Source organism: Triticum dicoccoides, chromosome 5B, assembly GCF_002162155.2.
Source record: "Triticum dicoccoides isolate Atlit2015 ecotype Zavitan chromosome 5B, WEW_v2.0, whole genome shotgun sequence".
Taxonomy (NCBI): Eukaryota; Viridiplantae; Streptophyta; class Magnoliopsida; order Poales; family Poaceae; genus Triticum; species Triticum dicoccoides.
This window is the reverse complement of record NC_041389.1, coordinates 261,436,211-261,461,769: the sequence shown is the minus strand read 5'-3', so window position 1 is coordinate 261,461,769 and position 25,559 is coordinate 261,436,211.

The following is a 25,559-nucleotide window of genomic DNA, read 5'->3' as shown; positions in this document are numbered from 1 at the left end:
TTATGTCCTCTACAGCATTCACTTATTGCTAATTCTTCAAGTTGATTTTTCTGCTAAGTGAATGTGATCGGACCCTTCCCCCTCTATGCTAAACTCAACCCAGTCTATTCACAAATTCTTCATGTGTGTTCTACTTGAAACTCATTCAAATTCTTCACTGTGTCCTTGATAGCTGAAGAAATTGCAAACGACACTTTAAAATATTCTTATCTGAAATTTTCGGCTTTTGGCGCTCAAAACGTTATGCATTCCACTCTATACTTATCTACTAACCCACGATCTCACACGATCTCCACCTCTCAGTACGTGGGTGACACATGTCGCGTGAATGAGAAGGGTCAGGGGCATGTTCGTCCAAATTCTTCGGGCGAACAGTTTTTCACCTCAGCTATAAATACCCCCTTCCCTTCCTCATTTCACTTTTACTCCGCTCAACCTCACTCCCTCGCTCGAGCTTCTCAAGCCCTAGCGCCACCGCTAACTCCATCGTCGCCGGTGAGGAAGAGCTTCACTGCCTCGACCTCATCGCCGTCGTACTCGCACCGGCCACGGAAATCTTCCCTCCGCCGCCGTCGTAGACGTCTTCCTCTGCCAAGTTAGGGCGTGGAAGATCCGAGCCGACGAACTTCCAAATCTACTCTTACAGTTCGTCATGTTCTTCGTAAAGGGTAATTAAGAAGTTACTTTTACCGCATTTATTCTTCTGATGATTTTCATCAAATCCTCAAAAGGTGTTTATTCTTCAACCTCCACACTTTAAACACCTAGCACAAATCTTCAGTTCTTGATGTGTTTCTCTAAGTGGCATTTTTCTTCATGATTCCTCAATTGTGTGAATCTCACGATCCGCACAACTCTGGAACCTAAGACAAAGAACACTTAGTGAAATTCTTCAAGAAACAATGGGTCAATTTCCTCAAACTTGTTCAATTTAATAAACCTTCTGAGAACGCATATGACCTCTCCAAATTCTTCAAACCTATACTCTGTTCACAGGTACACATGTCTGCTGTTGAATCACTAAGTTCTCATCAACTTAACTCATTTGCAGTGTTCCTCGAAGAAAAGTTGCATACTTCTTCAGAGAACTCGATTGTGAAAATTCCTCAGCTGAAGAAAATGGCAGATGGAAAAAGGCCTCAGAAAGGAGGAAAGAAGCTTGAGGTCAATACTACTTTTGAGATCCCTGCGGATATCTATGTACGGTACTGCACGCCTGATGAGGCAATTCACGGCAAGGAAACGAAGAATGAGCGCAAAGTGCGCATTCAGAGGATAGAAAGAAGATGGGCAAGAGAGTGGAGGGAGTACATATATGTCACTCCCAAATACATGAAGAAATTCGCTCTCAACCCTCCGTGCCCAAGACCTCCTCTGGCACCTGGCCAATTGGCTGATCCAACAAGCCTTAAACATGGTGAAGATTATGCTGATGAGTGGGCCAAGCGGCAAGCTAAGCTGGCCAAGCAGGCCAAAGAAGCAGTTAAGAAATTCAATGAAGATTCTTCTGCTACCGCTGCCGTTGCTGAAGCTTCTTCAAGCAAGAAGGCTATGTGAAAGTGCAACTATCCCTAGGTGGTTTTGGTAATTCATAACAACATGTAGCTCATTGAGCTAATGCTATTCCAAGACAAATATTTCAAGAAAGCTCAATGAATGGCATGGCATGGATGATGAAAGTCGATCCCTCAAAATATTAAGGACAAAGGATTGGCTCAACCTCAAAAGCTCAAGACTCTATATTTTACATTTTAGTGATCCAAGATCACATTGAGTCTATAGGAAAAGCCAATACTATCAAGGAGGGATGAGGTGTTGCTTAATGAGCCTCTTGCTTCAAGTGCTTAGTGATATGCTCCAAAACGATCAACTACTTTCTCACATCCACATATGACCTAAACCCAAAGTCAAAATTGGTCCTACCGATTCTTTCTATCCAGCGCCACCGAGTTCAAATGTCATAGCCACTGCCACAAACCCTACGCAAATCGGTCTCACCGATAGGGATCTCGGTCTCACCGAGATGGGATTGTAATCTCTCAGTTTCCCTTCGTAATGTTTCGGTCTAACTGAAGTGAGCGATTGGTCCCACCGAGATTGCAATGTAAACTCTCTGTTTCACTTTCGTAACATTTTGGTCTCACCGAAAAGAGCGAATTGGTCCCACCGAGTTTACCTGACCAACTCTCTGGTTAGCTAATTACCAAAATCGGTCTCACCGAGTTTGTGTAATCGGTCTCACCGAGATTACGTTCTGCCCTAACCCTAACCATATCGGTTTCACCGAGTTTCATGTCGGTCCCACCGAAAACCCTAACGGTTACTAGATTTACTAAATCGGTCCGATCGAGTTTGTTGATTCGGTCCCACCGAGTTTGGTAAATTGTGTATAATGGTTAGATTTTGTGTGGAGGCTATATATACCCCTCCACCTCCTCTTCATTCGTGGAGAGAGCCATCAGAACAAACCTACACTTCCAACTTACCAGTTTTGAGAGAGAACCACCTACTCATGTGTTGAGTCCAAGATATTCCATTCCTACCATATGAATCTTGATCTCTAGCCTTCCCAAAGTTGCTTTCCACTCAAATCTTCTTTCCACCAGATCCAAATCCTATGAGAGAGAGAGTTGAGTGTGGGGATACTATCATTTGAAGCACAAGAGCAAGGAGTTCATCATCAACGCACCATTTGTTACTTCTTGGAGAGTGGTGTCTCCTAGATTGGCTAGGTGTCACTTGGGAGCCTCCGACAAGATTGTGGAGTTGAACCAAGGAGTTTGTAAGGGCAAGGAGATCGCCTACTTTGTGAAGATCTACCGCTAGTGAGGCAAGTCCTTCGTGGGCGACGGCCATGGTGGATAGACAAGGTTGCTTCTTCGTGGCCCCTTCGTGGGTGGAGCCCTCCGTGGACTCGCGCAACGGTTACCCTTCGTGGGTTGAAGTCTCCATCAACGTGGATGTACGATAGCACCACCTATCGGAACCACGACAAAAACATCCGTGTCTCCAATTGCGTTTGAATCCTCCAAACACTTCCCTTTACATTCTTGCAAGTTGCATGCTTTACCGCTGCTCATATACTCTTTGCATGCTTTCTTGAATTGTGTGAAGATTGCTTGACTTGTCCAAAGATAGCTAAAATCTGCCAAAGTCTAAAATTGGGAAAAGGTTAAGTTTCGAATTGGTCAAGTAGTCTAATCACCCCCCCTCTAGACATACTTCATGGTCCTACAAGTGGTATCAGAGCCTTGGTCTCCATTTGCTTTGATTTCCATAGCTTTTGGTGGTCATAGCCTTGGTTTCACAACCTAGGAGAGTATGGCATCTAGCGAGGGAAATTATCACCATAGAGGTCCTTACTTTGATGGCACTAATTTTGCTAGTTGGAAGCATAAGATGAAAATGCATATTCTCGGACATAACCCCGCCGTTTGGGCTATTGTGTGTATTGGCTTGCAAGGTGAATTCTTTGATGGGAGAGAACCGAACCGTGAAGCTAGCGCGGATGAATTGAAGATGCTGCAATACAACGCTCAAGCCGTCTTGAGAATGCAAAGGAAATTTGGGATACTTTGATTGATATGCATGAAGGTACCGACTCTGTCATGGAATCCAAGTTGGATGTGCTCCAAAGTCAGCTTGACAAGTTCAAAATGAAGGATGGTGAAGATGTCGCTGAAATGTACTCTAGGCTTGCTCTTATCACAAATGAGATTGCCGGCTTAGGAAGTGAAGAGATGACCGACAGATTCATCATCAAGAAGATCCTAAGAGCATTGGATGGAAAATATGATACCGTGTGCACATTGATCCAAATGATGCCAAATTACAAAGATCTCAATCCAACGGAAGTCATTGGAAGAATTGTTGCTCATGAGATGTCACTCAAGGATAAGGAGGAACTTCACAACAAGTCAAGTGGTGCTTACAAAGCCTCATGTGAAGCCCCCACATCATCAAGTGAGAAACAAACCTTCAATGAAGAATTGAGCTTAATGGTGAAGAACTTCAACAAATTCTACAAGAGTAGAAGCAAAGAAAGAAGCTCTAAGTCAAGGTCCTACAATGACAAAAGATCTTCTAGTCGAGAGCGCAATTGCTACAATTGTGGGAGACCTGGACACTATTCCAATGAGTGTACGACACCCTACAAAAGAAGAGAGGATTCTCCAAAAAGAAGAAGTAGAAGAGAAGAATGACCACCAAGAGAGAGAAGGAGTAGAGATGATCGTTATGAATGAAGACCCTCACGAAGAAGCAAGGATTCAGAAAGGAAAGACAAGTCATCAAAGAGCTACACAAAACGAAGACATCAAGCTCATGTTGGTGAATGGGTATCCGGCTCCGACTCCGACAATCACTCTGAGAGAAGCTATCACTCCGACTCCAAATATACTCCAGATGAAGGTGTTGCCGGTCTAGCACTTGTGTCAACCAACTCCTACGACATATTTGATTCACCAAATGAAGGAATTGGAAGATGCTTCATGGCTAAAGGTCCTAGGGTAACACACCACGAGTATGTTGATTTTAATAGTGAGGAAGATGACTTGTTAGGTGATGATGATTTACTTATTGACAACTCTAGTAATGAATACTATGATGAAATGTCAATTAATCATGCTAATCAAGATAAAACGAATGAAAATGATAAGGAGAAGATTGAGATTCTAACTAAATAACTAAACACTCTTAAGTTAGCTCATGAAACTATCTTCGAAGATCATCAAGAACTTTTAAGGGCTCATGAGAAGTTACGCTTTGAAAAGCTCAACCTTGAGCAAGAGCATGAGTTCTTAAAGGCAATCAATGATGATCTCCGTAAGAAAAGTTCTTCTTACATTGCCAAGCGTTTACTCTTATCTACTTACATGTCTCAAGTCAAGTCTAGTAACAAGAACAAGAAAGATTCTTCCTCTAGTAGTAACAATAATAATGCCAAATCCAACATTGTTGCTTCTAGTAGTTCTCTTGATTCCACTAATGATTCTCTTAGCCAAGTTACACTTGAGCAAGAAAATAGCTTATTGAAGGGAATTATAGAGAAAGGTGTATACAAGAGCCTTGCCGGGAGTAAGCAATTCGAGGAAATTGTACGCACAAGCAAGGAAGGCACCGGAAGAATCAAGGTGTTGGTTTTGAACGAAAGTTCAATGCCAATGGACTTGAGTGGGAAGAAGATCAATACCCCAAGACGAAGTTTGTTCCTCAACAAGAGAAGTATGATCCTACTTCCTTCAAGGGAACACAAGCACAAGATTATCTTCCACCACAAGACCACAAGGACAAAGGCAAGGACAAGCTTCAAGAGGAGATTGATGCATTTGAAGAAGCACCTAAGGCCTTGGTCAAGTGGGTTCCCAAGACTACGTCAAGTTCTACTTCATCAAGTACAACTACAACTCCAAGGATTCCCATCAAGATGATGTGGATCCCGAAGAAGAAGAACTAGAGAGTTCTTCAGGGTGACTCTGCCAACATTCTTCACTCATATCATTATGGCAAGGACAAGTGCAATCAACTTCCATATCTTGCACTAGTTCAAGGAGTCACAAACCCTCATGTTAGTAAGGCAAGGGACAAGGTAACCTAATGTTTTCATGGACATCATTTGTGTGTGCATCACTCTATGTCTATGGATATTCTTGTTTGTTCCTTGTGGGACTAACCCATGTAGGTATTGAAAGTGCAACTCACTCCAAAGGATTGCTCCAAATGATCTACATCAATATTGAGCATCCACATCTTCAACACCTACATGAAGTCATCATCGACAAAACCCAAGGTTAGTTCATCCCTCTAAGGGGGGATCTCACATCTAGGGGGATCTTAACTCTAACAATTGAGTCAAAGCAACTCTAATGATGTGAACACATCAATGCATTATGTAAAAGTGGTAACCCCACTTGAGCTTAAACGATGAGTATGACCTATGATCAAATGTTCTCATTTGACTCCTAAGTCAATATACTCATATATAGATGACCTAGTCATCGCCAATTGGTTGATAGATGCTAGAATTGGTTGTGCATGCTTTGCCACATATTTCATTTGCCATTTTATTGTGTGAGCATGTTGGTTGCATATTTCACTCATTCGAGGACATCCACTTGTTGTTTTGATTGATTGGTTTCTTTTTCTTTGGCCAAGTGGATGGACAAGAATGCCTAAGAACCTTCTCTAGCTATCTATACTTTTCTCGTCTCAAACTCTATTCATGCTACATCACAAAATTTGATCAAGTTAGATTCGAACCACTCTGTGTGAGGAGCACTCGGAGTCCCCGATTCGTCATAGACTTAAACTTCCAAAACTTCTTTATGCTTTTCGGTCTGACCGATTCTTCCATTTCGGTCATACCGAGATCACTAAGTCGATCTAGGTTTTCAATCTCGGTGCAACCGATTTGAACTTTTCGTCACACCGAGTTGCTGTAACTGTCAACAGTTATGCATCTCGGTGCCACCGAGTCGTTCCACTCGGTCACACCGATAGTGTCGGGCTATATATTCACACGGGCAAAAAATTGGAAAACTTTCTCCAAACCTCTTCACCCGCGCATAGCTCGCTCTGCCTTCTAGGTCTCCGGATCGTCGACTTCGTCGCCAGCCGCCTCCTATCGCTGGCCTTCGCCGCCGTCAACGGATTTCATCTCCGCTGTTGCCGCCGCAGCGAGTTCATCGCTGAACTAGGGTATGAACTCGATCACAGTGCTATCCTCATCTGATTCTCAGCACATTGTGTTCATTATGATTCTTGCCATGATTGAAACACCTCTATCCAGTCAAAACAATCCTTAGAATAGATGCGATTTGAAAATTTAGGGTTAGGTTTCTGCCGAAACCATCTCGGACCCTCCGAGTTGAAAAACTCGGTCCCACCGATTCGGCTAACACCATTGCACTAGTAACTCTCGGTCTGACTGAGAATTGCTGATTTTAGAACTTTGTGAAACCCTAGCAGTCTTGGTGCCACCAAACTATGACTCGGTTTGACCGAGTTCACTAGTTTAGGTTCCAAAACTGCTTCGATATCACCAAGTTTGAAAATCGGTTGATCCGAAATGCTTTCTGTGGAAAACTAAAACTAAGTTTTTGAATCATTCTTTTGCAAAAATCTCTGCATTTTGTGATGCTCATCCACTCTATCTCATCTATAACTATTCACAGGGTCAGCAATCAGTGTATTCAACATGTCAGACCAAAGTGACAGCCAGAACAAGTCAGAAGAGCAGATTCACATGAGTGAGGGCACTAGTCCCTCTAGCACTTTAGATGATGGCAGCCGAAGCACTCCTAGCAATTTGCCTAAAGCAGCCACAAGAGCCAGAAGGAAGAGAACCTCAGACTCTGAGGATGAGGATTATGTGGCAGTAGACGATGAGGCCACTACAGAGAAGAAGGTGGTCAAGAAAGAATATGGTTCAACTGCAGTCACTAAGCCAGTAGTGCAGAAGAAGGCACCTACAAGAAGGATTCCCACTTCCAAACCCAGGAAGGTTGCCACTGGAGAAACCATGAAGTTTACTATTGAGTCAGAAGATGAAGCTGCTGGTCAAGATAAAAAGAAAAAGAAGTCAGAACCACTACTGCCAAAGTTCTTGGCAATCCCTCTATGAGGAGAGACTCTGAAGAAGAGGAAGAAGAGGTTGCTGGACCAGCACCCAAAGCTGCCTCCAAGCCCAAGAGTGCACCTAAGAGGAATACCAGGAGTATACCAGCTGCTGAGGAGAACAAGGCCCCAGTGCCTGAAGTTGCTGCTGAGGAAGATGATGAAGGACAAGTCCTGAGGAAGCTCAAACCCAAGATTCCAGACCACAATGATGCTCATCCTGTGGCTGAGAACATGAAAATCAGGAGAGATTCAGGGTTGAGGCTATGGAGAGAGTCAGATCCATATGCCACCAGGAGAAGGACTGCTATTAATTACAGGTTCCACACAAAGGAACAGCAGGATTTCTATGAGACAATCTTGTTGGACAAGAAGCCTATAATGTGTGATATGAGGTGGGTCGACTGGACCTACATGAAGGAGAATTAAGAACACTATCCTGGAGTGTATGACAACTTCAGTGCGTGTGGAGTTGCAGACTTTGTTGGGCAGAAGCTCACAAACTGGAATGATGAGTTCATTATGCAATTCTACTGCACAGCACATTTCTATCCAGATGGCAGGATAGTTTGGATGTCTGAAGGTACGAGATATCAATCAACTATTGAGGAATGGGCAAATCTGATCAATGCTCCAAAGGAGAGTGAAGATGACTTGGACGTTTATGCCAAGAAAAAGATGGATCACAATTCTATGTCACATATGTACAAGGAGATCCCAGACGAAGCTCTTGAGACTTTCAAGTTTGGGTCAGTCCATTTTCTTCTGTCAGGGCTGCCAACGATCAACTGGATCCTAAGGCACACTCTTTTTACCAAGTCAGGTGACCACAACATGATCAGAGGGCATGCAATTAATTTGCTACACATATTTGATGTGCCACAGAAATTCAAGGTCATGAGCCTCATGGTTGAGACTATCAAGAGGACAACAGCAAACCAAAAGAGAAGTTGTGGATATGCCCCCCAAAATTCAGGAGTTTATGAACTCACAGATGGCCATAGGAAAATATCTGTTGGATAAGGAACACTTTGTTCTCTATCCAGACTTTGAGGACAATCAAGTTGTGATGAATGCGAAAGAACCATCATCAGTACAAGCTCAAGAGAAGAAGGAGAAAGCAAAGAAAGAGAAGGCTGCCAAGATGCCAACTCAAGAGGAGGCATCTGAGTACTTTTTGAAGAACAAGCAGGACCATCTTGGTTACTTGATAGCATCAACTCTGAGGATTGAGAAAGGGTTGGCCACCCTAACTCAAAACCAGGAGCGCCTGGAAAGAATCATGGTAACAAAATTCTATGATTTAGATGTCAAAGTAACTGAGATTCAGTTAGTTGTGGAGCAGCTACAGGATGACATGCGGGAGAGGAAGGGCAGGATAACTACAGATGCATTTGCCAGAGTGCCTCGAGCTCAGAGATCAGCTGCAGAGCCAGTAACAGACACCAGAGTCACTTCAACTGCACCAGCTACAGCTCCAGTGCAACCAGCTCCAGCACCAACTCCTTCAGCTCCATCCACATCAACTGAAGTCTTTGTCCAAGGAGCCATCTCTATACCACCAACTGAAGACCAAGCCTGAGAGACGATATAGTACTATGCATTTTCTAGGAACTTTTTGGTAACTTGTTGCCAAAGGGGGAGAAAAATGTATAGATCATAGGCTTCGAGAGAGAGAGTTTGCTTTTGTTCTCTCTTGTCTTCTTGGTTGAACTTTGATTGCTTGAGATACTATGCTATTATCTGTGAGACATTGATGATCATGTGTTTGATCATAAGCTACACTTATGCTTGTTAGATGATATTATCTTACTTATCCTTATATGATCATTCACTTTTCTTGGTGATGAGTGCATGTATTCAATCTTTATTATTTTGAGCGCTCCACCAAGATGTATGTGACATGGAAGAGTAACCCATGAGCCTAATTCCTTGTGCATTTGCAGTCCAAAGCAAATCTTAAACTATGCACAAATTTAGGGGGAGCTCTTGCTTATCACATACTTCTCAAAGCAACGATGTTTTTCAATCTTATTATCATTTGTCGAAGCTTTGATCTATATGTTGTCATCAATTACCAAAAAGGGGGAGATTGAAAGTGCAACTATCCCTAGGTGGTTTTGGTAATTCATAACAACATATAGCTCATTGAGCTAATGCTATTCCAAGACAAATATTTCAGGAAAGCTCAATGAATGGCATGGCATGGATGATGAAAGTCGATCCCTCAAAATATTAAGGACAAAGGATTGGCTCAAGCTCAAAAGCTCAAGACTCTACATTTTACATTTTAGTGATCCAAGATAACATTGAGTCTATAGGAAAAGCCAATACTATCAAGGAGGGATGAGGTGTTGCTTAATGAGCCTCTTGCTTCAAGTGCTTAGTGATATGCTCCAAAACCCTCAACTACTTTCTCACATCCACATATGACCTAAACCAAAAGTCAAAATCGGTCCTACCGATTCTTTCTATCTAGCGCCACCGAGTTCAAATGTCATAGCCACTGCCACAAACCCTAGGCAAATTGGTCTCACCGATAGGGATCTCGGTCTCACCGAGATAGGATTGTAATCTCTCTATTTCCCTTCGTAACGTTTCGGTCTAACTGAAGTGAGCGATCGGTCCCACCGAGATTGCAATGTAAACTCTCTGTTTCCCTTTCGTAACATTTCGGTCTCACCAAAAAGAGCGAATCGGTCCCACCGAGTTTACCGGACCAACTCACTGGTTAGCTAATTACCAAAATTGGTCTCACCGAGTTTGTGTAATCGGTCTCACCGAGATTACGTTATGCCCTAACCCTAACTATATCGGTTTCACCGAGTTTCATGTCGGTCCCACCAAAAACCCTAACGGTCACTAGATTTACTAAATCGGTCTGACCGAGTTTGTGGATTCGATCCCACCGAGTTTGGTAAATTGTGTGTAAAGGTTAGATTTTGTGTGGAGGCTATATATACCCCTCCACCTCCTCTTCATTCGTGGAGAGAGCCATCAGAACAAACCTACACTTCCAACTTACCAGTTCTGAGAGAGAACCACCTACTCATGTGTTGAGGCCAAGATATTCCATTCCTACCATATGAATCTTGATCTCTAGCCTTCCCCAAGTTGCTTTCCACTCAAATCTTCTTTCCACCAGATCCAAATCCTATGAGAGAGAGTTGAGTGTTGGGGAGACTATCATTTGAAGAACAAGAGCAAGGAGTTCATCATCAATGCACCATTTGTTACTTCTTGGAGAGTGGTGTCTCCTAGATTGGCTAGGTGTCACTTGGGAGCCTCCGACAAGATTGTGGAGTTGAACCAAGGAGTTTGTAAGGGCAAGGAGATCGCCTACTTCGTGAAGATCTACCGCTAGTGAGGCAAGTCCTTCATGGGCGACGGCCATTGTGGGATAGACAAGGTTGCTTCTTTGTGGACCCTTCGTGGGTGGAGCCCTTCGTGGACTCGCGCAACCGTTACCCTTCGTGGATTGAAGTCTCCATCAACGTGGATGTACGATAGCACCACCTATCGGAACCACGACAAAAACATCCGTGTCTCCAATTGCGTTTGAATCCTCCAAACCCTTCCCTTTACATTCTTGCAAGTTGCATTCTTTAATTTCCGCTACTCATATACTCTTTGCATGCTTGCTTGAATTGTGTGAATATTGCTTGACTTGTCCAAAGATATCTAAAATCTGCCAAAGTCTAAAATTGGGAAAAGGTTAAGTTTCTAATTGGTCAAGTAGTCTAATCACCCCCCCTCTAGACATACTTCAAGGTCCTACACTATGCCAAATAAGCCAGGCAAGAAACCACCATCCTCGGCAATGCCCTCATGGCCAAGTTCTTCTTCAATGCCCTCACGGTCAATTTCCTCAATGCCACCAAGGCAATTTCCTCAAGTTGCCCCAATTCCTCAGGCTGCTCAAATTCCTCGGGTTTCAAAACCCTCAGCTCCTCCGGCAAAGTCCTCAACACCGGTGCATCTCGCCACATGCCAAAGGACCACTGGCATATCAATTGCCTCAGGAGCTTCAGCAAGTTCTTCAGCTCACCCTTCATCAACCGGTCCCACTCTGCTGAAGGCCAAGGCCACTGCTGGACGAGGCACTAGACCAAGTCCTCACAAGAAGCAGGTGGTCTTTCAAACACCTTTTGATGATGAAGCTGATGATGATGAATTAGCTGATATCATCATGGACAGACAGCAGCGTGCCGCTAGAGCCAAAGGGAGTGTTGTGCCCTTCTAATCGATCTGAAGAAAATGCTCGATTTCATCGATCTATGGCACAAGGATACAAATGCTCCAATGCCGGAGTTGGGCCTCACCCCTAGACAAGGGTCACATTGTGACGGTGTTCATAGCTGAAGAAAAGTGGAAGTATGACCAAGCCCGAGTCGCTAAGAAAGCGCAGTACAAGAAGCAGCGCTATCTCAAGGACAATGTCCTCAGTCTTTCACCTGAACATCTCATTGCACTACAAGCTGACATCAAGAAGCTCAGCAAAGAATTTGATGCCTACAAGGCTGAATGGCAGATTGCCAAAGTCAGATTCATTTAGCTGACGAAGAAATTCACCTCAAGTGCTGCTGCTCCTGTGCACATTGACATTACTCAGGCTGAGGCATCTGCTCAAGCCACTGAAGGAATTGCAAGCACTGCTGATGAAAATCAGGCTGCTGATGAAACTGCAAGTACCAGGGCAGCTGAAGAAATTCCAGCCGCTAAAGAAACTGCCAGGGCAACCACTAGTGTTACACCTGAAGAACTTCCCAGGCCAGCTGAAGACTCAGTTGCTGCGCCTGAAGAAACTACTCAGAATAGGCCAACTGCATCAGTTGGGCCTGATGAAATTGATCCAACCCTCACTGCTCCGCCTGCACCAACACCAAGCCCAGTTCTTCCTTCTGCTCTGGAAGTGAAGAAAACCAAAGCTGTGGAGCGTGCTGCTTTGAAGAAGAGGAAAGCATCAGCTGCCACAGAATCTTCGGCCCCCAAGAAGGCAAAGATTTTGACAAGTTCAATGGACAACCCCATTGATGATGTTCCCCTTACAAGCATACCATCAAAGGAACTTGTTCCTCATGGTGAAGACTATCAGATTCCTGAAGAATCTGTTGAAAAAGATCCCTCTGCTGCTTCCACAGAGCAGATGGATGAGGAAATTGAAGTTGAGGCTTTCACTTCAACTCCTCATGTATCATCACCAATGCCTCAGTTTACTGCTGAAGAGGTCGGCGTTGAAGAAATGGAAGTGGATGAGGGTGTGGACATTGGCTGCACCAGTCCTGTGATGAACAATGATTTTTGGGATAGCCAATACCCCAACTCTCCTCTGTTCACACCAATCCAACAAATTCCTCAGTCCCCAGCTCCAACTGAAGTACAAATGGGCTCTGAAGAAATTCATGCCACCCCTTCCATTCCTGAAGAGATTACAGCCACTAGTGCTAATGAAAATGCTGAAGAAATGGAGGCCCAGGCTGCTACTAAACAGAAGATATACCTCAGCCCGCGGCTCTAGAAATTGCCATACCAGAGGTTATACTTCAGATTACTGACACTCCTCAGCCTCAGTCGAAGAATCCATTCTCGAAAACTCCGAAGTTCAAGGCTGATGCCTTCTTCAATGAGCATGTATTCTTCACTAATTATAATCCATATGACTCTGCTCGTCTGAGGAGAAAGCGATTCTGGACAGCTAGCCAAGCAAATTTCTATTCTTTAGTGTTATTTGACAAGGACAAAGTCTTCGACCATGAGCATATTCCTCGCGTGTATATGGAATCACTGCCTTGCTTTGCGCTAGTCCTCGTTGCCATTCATGATGTTGGCCTGCTCAATTTCTGCACTGACATATGTGATTGGAATGAAGAACTCATTCTTCAATTCTATGCGACGCTGCACATCACAGGCAATGCTGAAGATGTGAACTCTTGGGTGTTGGACTGGATGATAGAGAACACACACTATAAGCTACCGGCAACTGAATTGCTTCATGCCATACCTGTTAGTCCTCCCCCAGAAGGTGTGCGTCTGATCTACTCTGAAACTGAGCTGTCAGATCATTTCATGCAAGTGCTGATGAAGCCACTTAAGCCTGGACAAGCCTCAAGGACCAAATTCCTCGTGAAGGAATTGCAATATGTGCCAAGGACAGTCTATCGCATTCTGAGGAAGACATTGAGTCCAATCAAAGGCCACGACTCGAATGATGAAGAAGTCGTTGGCATCATGAAGAATCTGCTTTTCAATATCATGCATGGTATTCCCATGAACTATCATGATTTCTTCATGAGGACTTTGGCAAACGTTGCAATGTCCCCATTTGAGCTGAAGCCTTACGCTCCCTGGATTATGAGATTCCTCAGATCAGGGTCTTCACTCAACTACAAAGCTGATACACTCAACCATGGCAGCTACTTGCCCCCAATTGAAGTCCTCAAATGGACATTTTCCTCAGTTGATGAAAAGGGCAAGGCCGCTGCTGTTATAGATGAGGGCATTCGACCATTGGATGGACTGTTTCACAAAGCTGCTTCATATTCCACAATGATGACTCTGCTACTCATGATTCTACTGCTAATTTCGCAAAGCAAAGTCCTCAGGCAACAACTCCAAGGGTGATGACTGACCGTGAGCTTCTCCTCAGTCTTCATCAAAAGGTGGATCGCAATCACAAATGGGTCAAACGTCAGTTTGGTTCAATTCTTCACAACATGACTGCCACATATAATTCAGTGAAGAAGAACCATTACTACCTTAATGAAGTGTTTGATTGCACCTGGGCTATATTGTCTCACCTCTACAGTGATGAGGATCTCAAGCAGATGGGCTTCAAGCAAGATTTCAGCTGGGCTAAGCCCCCACAAAAGAAATTCAAGAAAGTTGTTGTTCCTCCTTTGGTGCCCAGTTCATATTCCTCATCCCGCGACACTGATGAAAATGAAGATCTGGACGATGCTGCAGCAGGCCCTTCTCCAACAAACGACCCCAACAATGCTGACGCTCCTCCCTCGACTTCGTGAAGAAATTCTTCAGGGGCGTTAGTCCTCATTTTTCGTCCCTTTTGGTCATATGATGACAAAGGGGGAGAAATTTGAGTTAGTCTTCAAGCGGGTCTATATATGGGCGTTTTTTGTTAAGTTGCAACTCTCGCTCTTCTGAAGCTTTTGTTGATTCAGTTGTAAACTTAAGTCCCATGGTGACCTGATACTTTTGCTCTGCTTTTCTGTATGCTATTTCCTCATTAATGTTATGCACGCATGCTGAATCACATCAGTCACCATATTTCATCATGCATTTCAAATTCTTCACTCTATATGTTAAATGCGTGTATGAATTACAAGATATAGGGGGAGATCTCCATGATTCTACTCTTCAAATGTGCATTGCTTCAAAAGAAAATTCCTCACTATGTAAATCTTCAGGGGGAGTTCTTCTATATCTTGCAATCAAATTCCTCAATATTGTGTACTTTCAATTCATATGTTTATCCCCATTGAAAACTTAACCTATATTGTCATCAATCACCAAAAAGGGGGAGATTGTAAGTGCATCTACTGCCCCTTAGTGATTTTGGTGTATTGAAGACTTATAGGTTAAGGGACTAATATGTTTGTGAGTATAGACAGGTTCTATAAGTCGATGAGGAGTTTGATGTTTACAGTAAAAGTCAGCCCCTAAAAATGAATGTCTTCGGCTGAAGACTTTTTGGTTCTCCTGAAGACTTTGAAAGTGAAGAAATTGGTGTGACCGTGAAGACTTGGATATTCATGCGAGGACTATGAAGCGTGAAGACTTTTGTTTTCGTACTTTATTTTCTTCTTCTTGAGTCATAGGAAACACAATACTGTTAAAGGGGGTCGAGGTAATACTAAGGAAACAGATTTCCAAGTGATTCTCATCTCAAAATCCTACACCTACCCAATCCTTCGAGTGAAGCCATTGGAAATCTCATATCAGTTCAGTCAATTTCTTCAGTGACAGAGACGAAGATCTTCTGGTCTCTGAGGAATTTGTTCTGACTGAGGAGTTAGGAATTCGCCAGTGCGAATTGCCTACACAGTGAGGAATGATAGCCCTGAGGAATTCGAACCTCAAATCCGACCGTTGCTGTGCTACGCGCCAGCTGCCCAAAATATCCTACCACCTAACGGTCATATCAGACAAGGGCATTTATGTCTTATCATGTCGGGCTGCTCCCTAGGCTATAAATATCCGCCCACTACAACCACTAGCTGGTTGGCTGCTCCGAGAGAAACTGACACTTGTCATTTCAGAGCATCCCATCCTCCGAGGACACTGAGCGAAAATCATCGAGTGAGGAAAACCCAAACCTACAAACCCCAAAATGATTGAGCATCACTGAAGAGATTGTTCCTGTGTGGAACCGACGCTTGCTACCTTTGAGGACTGTGTATCCTCCAGACGGTTAGGCGTCATGGTCTGAGCATCCAAGAGGAATTGTGGATTGCCAAGTGATCAAGTCTATGAAGGTTTGGAAGTCACCTGTGAAGACTTACCACTACTATTGGGAGAGGTCGGTGTGATCTTAGCTCAAGGAGAATATAGTGAGGACTATGTGTCCTCGAGTTTAAATACTCAGCCGCTCCAACCAGATGTACAATTCTCACAGCAGTTGGAACTGGTCTACCAAATCATTGTCTTCACCAAGCCAACTGGTTCTATTTCCTCAACCCTTTCATTTCCTTAGTTATGTGTTGATGTACCTGATCATTACTGTTTGAAGACTTTTACTGAAGACTTTCTCTAATTCCTCAAACCTATTTCTTCAGTCTATTTGTCTTCATCATGCTTATCCTGTGTTTATGCTTTCTATACTCTGTGTTTGTCTTTCATTTCATCATGATGACTATGTTGTTGCTCTGTTATGCTTATACCTGAGTACTTATTCCGCCGCAAGTAGTTCTTCGCTTAGGAATTTCCTCACCCTGAAATTCCTCAGTGAAGAATTCATAAAAATCGCCTATTCACCCCCCTCTAGTCGACTTAACGCACTTTCACTTACTTATGTCCAGCAGAAACCTACCAGGATGCCGTTCACACTAGGACACAATGTACAACCATAAAATCTTTTTGTGGAAGTAGTGTGCCATCCATGTTACCAAATGCTAGCAATTCAGAGGCAACACTGTTGGAGAGCTATCTGAGCATAGATATTATAGTTCTTGAGACTCTACTAGAGGTAGAAAGAGATGGTGTGGCTGGCATGACTGAGGTAATCTTGATCTTGAGGCTGTAAATTATGCAATTAGTTGAACGCATTATCCAAACAAACCAAGAATTGGAGGAAGTAAGAATGTTGCATTGAAGATGGAGGAGGTCATGTTGCTTCTGCTATCTGAAGCATAGGGTAATCCCAGTTCTTTTTTAGATACCAGATGAAATTGTCATTAGATTAGTATACATGCATGTTGTGTCATGTCTCTGAATGGATTATGTTGTAAGACCCCATAATTGTTGTCCATGGGTTGTAATGATCGGATTTTTTTAGGTGAGGTCATCCTCAGTACTTGTATGAGTGGACATAAGGTGAAGTGATTTTCGTGTGAGCAGATTGTATTGGATAAAATAACTGTTTGACTCAAAGTGTATGCAACCTACTGAATTCTAAGATCATGGCATTTCTAAATCATATTCATATATAAAGGTGGAATAAATCTTTGTCGTGGTTTTGAAGAAATAAATAACAAAATGTAGAATGATGTATGCATATTCATAATCAAATACAAATTGGGTTTGAATTTAGTTGCTTGGGCCCGGGGTAAATGTGAATGCAAATTCTCCCAATTTTTGAACGAAGCGGCAAAACACCCACTCTCTTTCGTCAGCTGCCTGAAGACAGTGTTTGCGAGATGGAAATTACTGTCTACTGCTACTTCTTGAGCTTGTGTTGGTTTTTCCCTCGAAGAGGAAAGGGTGACGCAGCAAAGTAGAGATAAGTATTTCCCTCAGTTAAGAACCAAGGTATCAATCCAATAGGAGATACACGCAAGTCTCCTATCTATGCACCTTCACAAAAAATCAAATACTTACACCCAACACGATAAAGGGGCTGTCAATCCCTTCACAGTCACTTGAAAGGATGAGATCTGATAGAGATAGATATAAAAGATTACTAAAACATAAAAAAAGTAAATAAATTGCAGCAAGGTATTTTGGGGTTTTTTGGTTTATAGATCTGAAAATATATGATGGAAATAGACCCGGGGGCCATAGGTTTCACTAGAGGGTTCTCTCTTGAAGGAAAATAATACGCTGGGTGAACAAATTATTGTCGAGCAATTGATAGAAAAGCGCAAAGTTATGACGATATCCAAGGCAATGATTATGAATATAGGCATCACGTCTGTGTCAAGTAGACCGAAACGATTCTGCATCTACTACTATTACTCCACACATCGACCACTATCCAGCATGCATCTAGAGTATTAAGTGCATAAGAACGGAGTAACGCCTTTAGTAAGATGACATGATGTAGAGGGATAAACTCAAGCAATATCATGAAAACCCCATATTTTTACCCTTGATGGCAACAATACAAATACGTGCCTCCCTACCCCTACTTTGTCACTAGGTGAGGACACCGCAAGATTGAACCCAAAACTAAGCACCTCTCCTACTGCAAGAAGAACCAATCTAGTTGGCCAACCCAAACCGATAATTCGAAGAGAAATACAAAGATATCAAATCATGCATATAAGAATTCAAAGAACATTCAAATAATATTCATAGATAAACTGATCATAAATCAACAATTCATCGGATCTCGACTAACACACCGCAAAAGAATATTACATCGAATAGATCTCCAAGAACATCGAGGATAACATGGTATTGAGGATCAAAGAGAGAGAATAAGCCATCTAGCTACTACCTATGGACCCAAAGGTCTGTGGTAAACTACTCATGCTTCATCAGAAGGGCAATAGAGTTGATGTATGAGCCCTCCGTGATCGAATCCCCCTCCGGCAGGATGCCGGAAAAGGCCCCAAGATGGGATCCCACGGGAACAAAAGGTTACGGTGGCGGAAAAGTATTTTGGTGGACGCTTCTGGTCGTTTGGGAATATTTGGGAATTTATATATAGGCCAAGAATTAGGGTTGGAGGAGTTTCGAGAGGCCCACAAGCCCTTAGGGTGCGCCCCCCTAGGGCGCGCCCCTGTGGCTTGTGGCCACCTCGGGACTCCTCTGACTTCATCTCCAAGTCCTACGAGTGTCTTCTGGTCCAAGAAAAATCATCGCGAAAGTTTTATTCCGTTTGGACTCCGTTTGATATTCCTTTTCTATAAAACTCAAAAACAAGGAAAAAACAAAAAGTGGCACTAGGCTCTTGGTTAATAAGTTAGTCCCAAAAATAATATAAAATAGCATATTAATGCATATAAAGCATCCAAAACAGATAATATAATAGCATGGGACAATCAAAAATTATAGATACATTGGAGATGTATCAAGCATCCCCAAGCTTAATTCCTACTCGTCCTCGAGTAGGTAAATGATAAAAACAGAATTTTTGATGTGGAATGCTACCTAACATATTTATCCATGTAGTTTTCTTTATTGTGGCATGAATATTCCGATCCATAAGATTCAAAACCAAAGTTAAATATTGACATAAAAACAATAATACTTCAAGCATACTAATAAAGTAATCATGGCTTGTTCAAATAACATGGCCAAAGAAAGTTATCCCTACAAAATCATGTAGTCTGACTATACTCCATCTTCATTACACAAATTATTAAATCATGCACAACCCCAATGAGAAGCCAAGCAATTGTTTCATACTTTTGATGTTCTCAAACCTTTTCAACTTTCACGCAATACATGAGTGTGAGCCATGGATATAGAACTATAGGTGGAATAGAATATGGTGGTTGTGGAGAAGACAAAAAAGTAGGACATAGTCTCACATCAACTAGGCATATCAATAGGCTATGGCGATGCCCATCAATAGATATCAATGTGAGTGAGTAGGGATTGCCATGCAACACATGCACTGGAGCTATAAGTTTATGAAAGCTCAAAAGAAAACTAAGTGGGTGTGCATCCAACTCGCTTGCTCATGAAGACCTAGGGCAATTTGAGGAATCTCATCACTGGAATATACAAGCCAAGTTCTATAATGAAAAATTCCCACTAGTATATGAAAGTGACAACATGGCAGACTCTCTATCATGAAGATCATGGTGCTACTTTGAAGAGAAAGTGTGGAAAAAGGATAGTAACATTGTCCCTTCTCTCTTTTCACTCATTTTTTTGTTTGGCCTTCTTGGCCTCTTTTATTTTTTGGGGTCTTCTTTGGAATCTTTTATTTTTTATGAAGTCCGGAGACTCATCCCAACTTGTGAGGGAACCATAGCTTCCATCAGCCTTTCCTCACATGGGACAATGCTCCAATAATGATGATTATCACACTTTTATTTACTTACAACTCGATACTAGAACAAGGATATGACTCTATATGAATGCCTCTGATGGTGTACTGGGATGTGCAATGATCTAGCGGAGCAAATGACATCAAAAAACGGACAAGCCATGAAAACATCATGCTAGCTATCTTACGACCACGCAAAGCAATATGACAATGATGGTATGTTTCATAGTAAAACGAAATGGTGGGAGTTGCATGGCAATATATCTCGGAATAGCTATGGAAATGCCATAAAAGGTAGGTATGGTGGCTATTTTGAGGAAGGTATATGGTGGGTTTAATGCACCGGCAAAAATTGCGGCACTAGAGAGGCTAGCAATGGTGGAAGTGTGAGAGTGTGTATAATCGATGGACTCAACATTAGTCATAAAGAACTCATATACTTATTGCAAAAAATTATTAGCTATCAAAACAAAGTACTGCACGCATGCTCCTAGGGGGATAGATTGGAAGGAAAAGACCATCGCTCATCACCGACCGCCACTCATAAGGAAGACAATGATAAATAAATCATGCTCCGACTTCAGCACATAATGGTTCGCCATATGTGCCTGCTACGGGAATCACAAACTTTAACACAAGTATTTCTACCAATCCAAAACTACTCACTAGCATGACTCTAATATCACCATATTTATATCTCAAAACAATCATAAGGAATCAAACTTCTCATAGTATTCAACGCTCTTTATATGAAAGTTTTTATTATATCCCTCTTGGATGCCCATCATATTAGGACTAAATTCATAACCAAAGAAAATTACCATGCTGTTTAGAGAGACTCTCAAAATAATTTAAGTGAAGCATGAGAGTTCAACAATTTCTATAAAATAAAGCCACCGATGTGCTCTAAAAAGATATAAGTGAAGCACTAGAGCAAATTGCCTAGCTCAAAAGATATAAGTGAAGCACATAGAGTATTCTAATAAATTCATGATTCATGCGTGTCCCTCTTGAAAGGTGTGTACATAAAGTATGATTATGGAAAACTAAAAAGCAAAGACTCATATCATACAAGACTCTCCAAGCAAAACACATATCTTGTGACGAATAAAAATATAGGCTCAAGTAAATTTACCGATAGATGAAGACGAAAGTGGGGATGCCATCCGGGGCATCCCCAATCTTAGATGCTTGGTTGTCCTTGAATATTACCTTGGGGTGCCTTGGGAATACCGAAGCTTTGGCTCCTGCCACTCGTTATTTCATAGTTCATCAAATCTTTACCCCAAAACTTGAAAACTTCACAACACAAAACTCAACAAAAAAAAACTCATGAGATCTGTTAGTATAAGAAAAAAATAAATCACCACTTTTTGGTACTGTTGTGAACTCATTCTTTATTTATATTGGTGTAATATATACTGTATTCCAACTTCTCCATGGTTCATACCCCCGGATACTACCCATAGATTCATCAAAGTAAGCAAACAACACATAGAAAACAGAATTTGTCAAAAACAGAACAGTTTGTAGCAATCTGAAAACTTCGAATACTTCTGTAAATCCAAAAATTCTAAAAACTTAGGAAAACCTAGGAAATTTTTATATCAATCTCATGTAAAAAAAATTCAGAATTGTATCACGCTTCTGTAATTTTTAACAATTCTGTGACTGGGCGTAAAAGTTTCTGTTTTTTAGCAAGATCGAATCAACTATCACCATAGACCATCCCAAAGGTCTTACTTGGCTCAAACACTAATTAAAACACCAAAACAAAATTACTACAGAGGTAATAATGTGTATTTATTAAAAACAGAACCAAAAACAAAAAACACAAAAATAAAATTGGGTTGCCTCCCAACAAGCGCTATTGTTTAACGCCCCTAGCTAGGCATAAAACATAGATCTAGGTATTGTCATCTTTGGTATGCAATCCATAAGTGGCCTCACAATAGATTCATATGGCAACTTAACTTTATTTCTTGGATAGTGTTCCATGCCCTTCCTTAAAGGAAATTGAAACCTAATGTTTCCTTCTTTCATATCAATAATTGCACCAATCGTTCTAAGGAAAGGTCTACCAAGAATAATAGGACATGTAGGATTGCAATCTATATCAAGCAAAATAAAATCTAGTGGGAACATAATTCCTATTTGCAACAATAAGAACATCATAAATCCTTCCCATAGGTTTTTTAATAGTGGAATCGGCAAGATGCAAATTTAAAGAACAATCATCAAATTCACGAAAACCTAACACATCACATAAAGTTTTTGGAATTGTGGAAATGCTAGAACCCAAATCACACAAAGCATGGCCCTCATAATCTTTAATTTTAATATTAATTGTAGGTTCCCACTCATCATAAAGCTTCCTAGGGATAGAAACTTCCAACTCAAGTTTTTCTTCAAAAGTTTTCATCATAGCATCAACGATATGTTTAGTAAAAGCTTTATTTTGATTACAAGCATGAGGAGAATTCAACATAGATTGCAACAAGGAAATACATTCTATCATAGAACAATTATATAATTAAAATCCTTGAAGTCCAAAAGAGTGGGTTCGTTGCTACCTAAAGATTTGACCTCTCCAATCCCACTTTTATCAAATTTTGCATTAAGATCTATAAACTCTGAATCACTGGGACGCCTTTTAGCTAAAGTTGACTCATCTGCAGTCCAGCCTTTATCAAGATTTATATTAGAAAACAAACATTCAATAGGAGTCACACCAATCACTTTAAGATCTTCACTATTATTCTCGCAAAAACTAGAAGAACACGCTTTTATAAACCAATCTCGCTTAGCACGCATCCTAGCGGTTCTTTCTTTGCACTCATCAATAGAAATTATAATAGTTTTCGGAGATTCATTAATATCACGCTTGTGTGGCATAGTTCTAATTTTCAAAGAATCAATCTCAAGAGAAATTATGTCAACGTTCCTACCCAAATCATCAATCTTGAGCAATTTTTCCTTCAACCATAGCATTGAAAACTTTTGGGAATTAATAAAATTCTTTAATATTATTCTCAAGATAAAAGGGCATCTTATTATAATTTCCATAAAAATTGTTGTAGGAATTACCATAACTATTAGAGGAATTACTAGGAAACGGCCTAGGGTTGAAATTACCTCTGTACGCGTTATTATCAAAATTGCTCCTACCATCAAAATTCACGTCCATAGATTCATTATTTTTCTCAATCAAAGTAGACAAAGGAATATCATTAGGATCAATAGGAGCACTCTTTCTAGCAAACAATTTCATAAGTTCATCCATCTTTCCACTCAAAGTATTAATTTCTTCAATTGCATGCACTTTTTTACTAGTGGAAGATCTTTCGGTCTGCCATTGAGAGTAATTAGCCATAATATTATCTAGGATTTTAGTAGCTTATCCTAATGCGATTTCCATAAAAGTAATTCCCGCTGCTGAATCTAAAAGATTTCTAGATGCAAAATTCAATCCTGCAAACAAAATTTGTATGATCATCCATAAATTTAAACCATGAGTAGGGAAATTTCTTATCATCAATTTCATCCTCTCCCAAGATTGTGCAACATGTTCATGATCAAGTTGCTTAAAATTCATTATATCGTTCCTAAGGGAGATGATCTTAGCGGGAGGAAAATACCTGGAAATAAAAGCATCTTTACACTTATTCCATGAATCAATACTATTTTTAGGCAGAGATGAAACCAAGTTTTAGCACAATCTCATAGTGAGAACGGAAATAGTTTCAATTTAAAAATATCATTATCCACATCTTTCTTCTTTTGCATATCGCACAACTCAACGAAAGTATTTAGATGGGATGCGGCATCTTCACTAGGAAGGCCGGAAAATTGATCTTTCATTACAAGATCAGCAAAGCGGCATTAATTTCATAAGATTCGTCACTAGTGGCGGGAGCAATCGGAGTACTAATAAAATCATTTTCATTAGTATTGGTAAAGTCAAAAAACTTGGTATTTTAATGAGACGTCATGACAAAGCAAACAATCTAGCACATGAGCAAAAGAAAAGCAAACAGAAGGATGAATGGAAGAAGGGCGAATAAAAAGGCAAATCTTTTCGTGTTTTTTTGAATTCGTTTTAGAAGTGGGGGAGAGGAAAATGAGAGGCAAATGGCAAATAATGTAAATGCAAGAGATGATAGTTTATGGTGGGTACTTCGTGGGCTCGATGTAGATCTCCCCGGCAACGGCGCCAGAAATTCTTCCTGCTACTTCTTGAGCTTGCGTTGGTTTTTTCCTTGAAGAGGAAAGGGTGATACAGCCAAGTAGAGATAAGTATTTCCCTCAGTTAAGAACAAAGGTATCAATCCAGTAGGAGATAAACGCAAGTCTCCAATCTATGCACCTGCATAAACAATCAGACACTTACACCCAACGCGATAAAGGGGTTGTCAATCCCTTCACGGTCACTTGCAAGGATGAGATCTAATAGAGATAGATATAAAAGATTACTAAAACATAAAAAAAAGTAAATAAATTGCAGCAAGGTATTTTTGGGTTTTTTGGTTTATAGATCTGAAAATATATGATGGAAAATAGACCCAGAAGCCATAAGTTTCACTAGAGGCTTCTCTCTTGAAGCAAAATAATACGGTGGGTGAAAAAATTACTGTCGAGCAATTGATAGAAAGCACAAAGTTATGACGATATCCAAGGCAATGATTACGAATATAGGCATCACGTCCGTGTCAAGTGGACCAAAACGATTCTGCATATACTACTATTACTCCACACATCGACCGCTATCCAGCATGCATCTAGAGTATTAAGTCAATAAGAACGGAGTAACGCCTTAAGTAAGATGACATGATGTAGAGGGATAAACTCAAGCAATATCATGAAAACCCCATCTTTTTACCCTTGATGGAAACAATACAAATATGTGCCTCGCTACCCCTACTTTGTCACTAGGTGAGGACACCGCAAGATTGAACCCAAAACTAAGCACCTCTCCCATTGCAAGAAGAACCAATCTAGTTGGCCAAACCAAACCGATAATTTGAAGAGAAATACAAAGATATCAAATCATGCATATTAGAATTCAGAGAATATCAAATAATATTCATAGATAAACTGATCATAAATCCACAATTCATCGGATCTCAACAAACACACTGCAAAATAATATTACATCGGATAGGTCTCCAAGAACATCGAGGAGAACATGGTATTGAGGATCAAAGAGAGAGAAGAAGCCATCTAGCTAGTAGCTATGGACCCAAAGGTCTGTGGTAAACTACTCATGCTTCATCGGAAGGGCAATAGATTTGATGTAGAAGCCCTCCGTGATAGAATCCCCCTTCGGCAAGATGCTGGAAAAGGCCCCAAGATGGGATCTCACGGGAATAGAAGCTTACGGCGGCAAAAAAGTATTTTGGTGGATGCTTCTATTCGTTTGGGAATATTTGGGAATTTATAGGCCAAGAATTAGGGTTGGAGGAGCTCCGAGGGGCCCACAAGCCCTAAGGGAGCGCCCCTGTGGCTTGTGGCCACCTCGGGACTCCTCTGACTTCATCTCCAAGTCCTA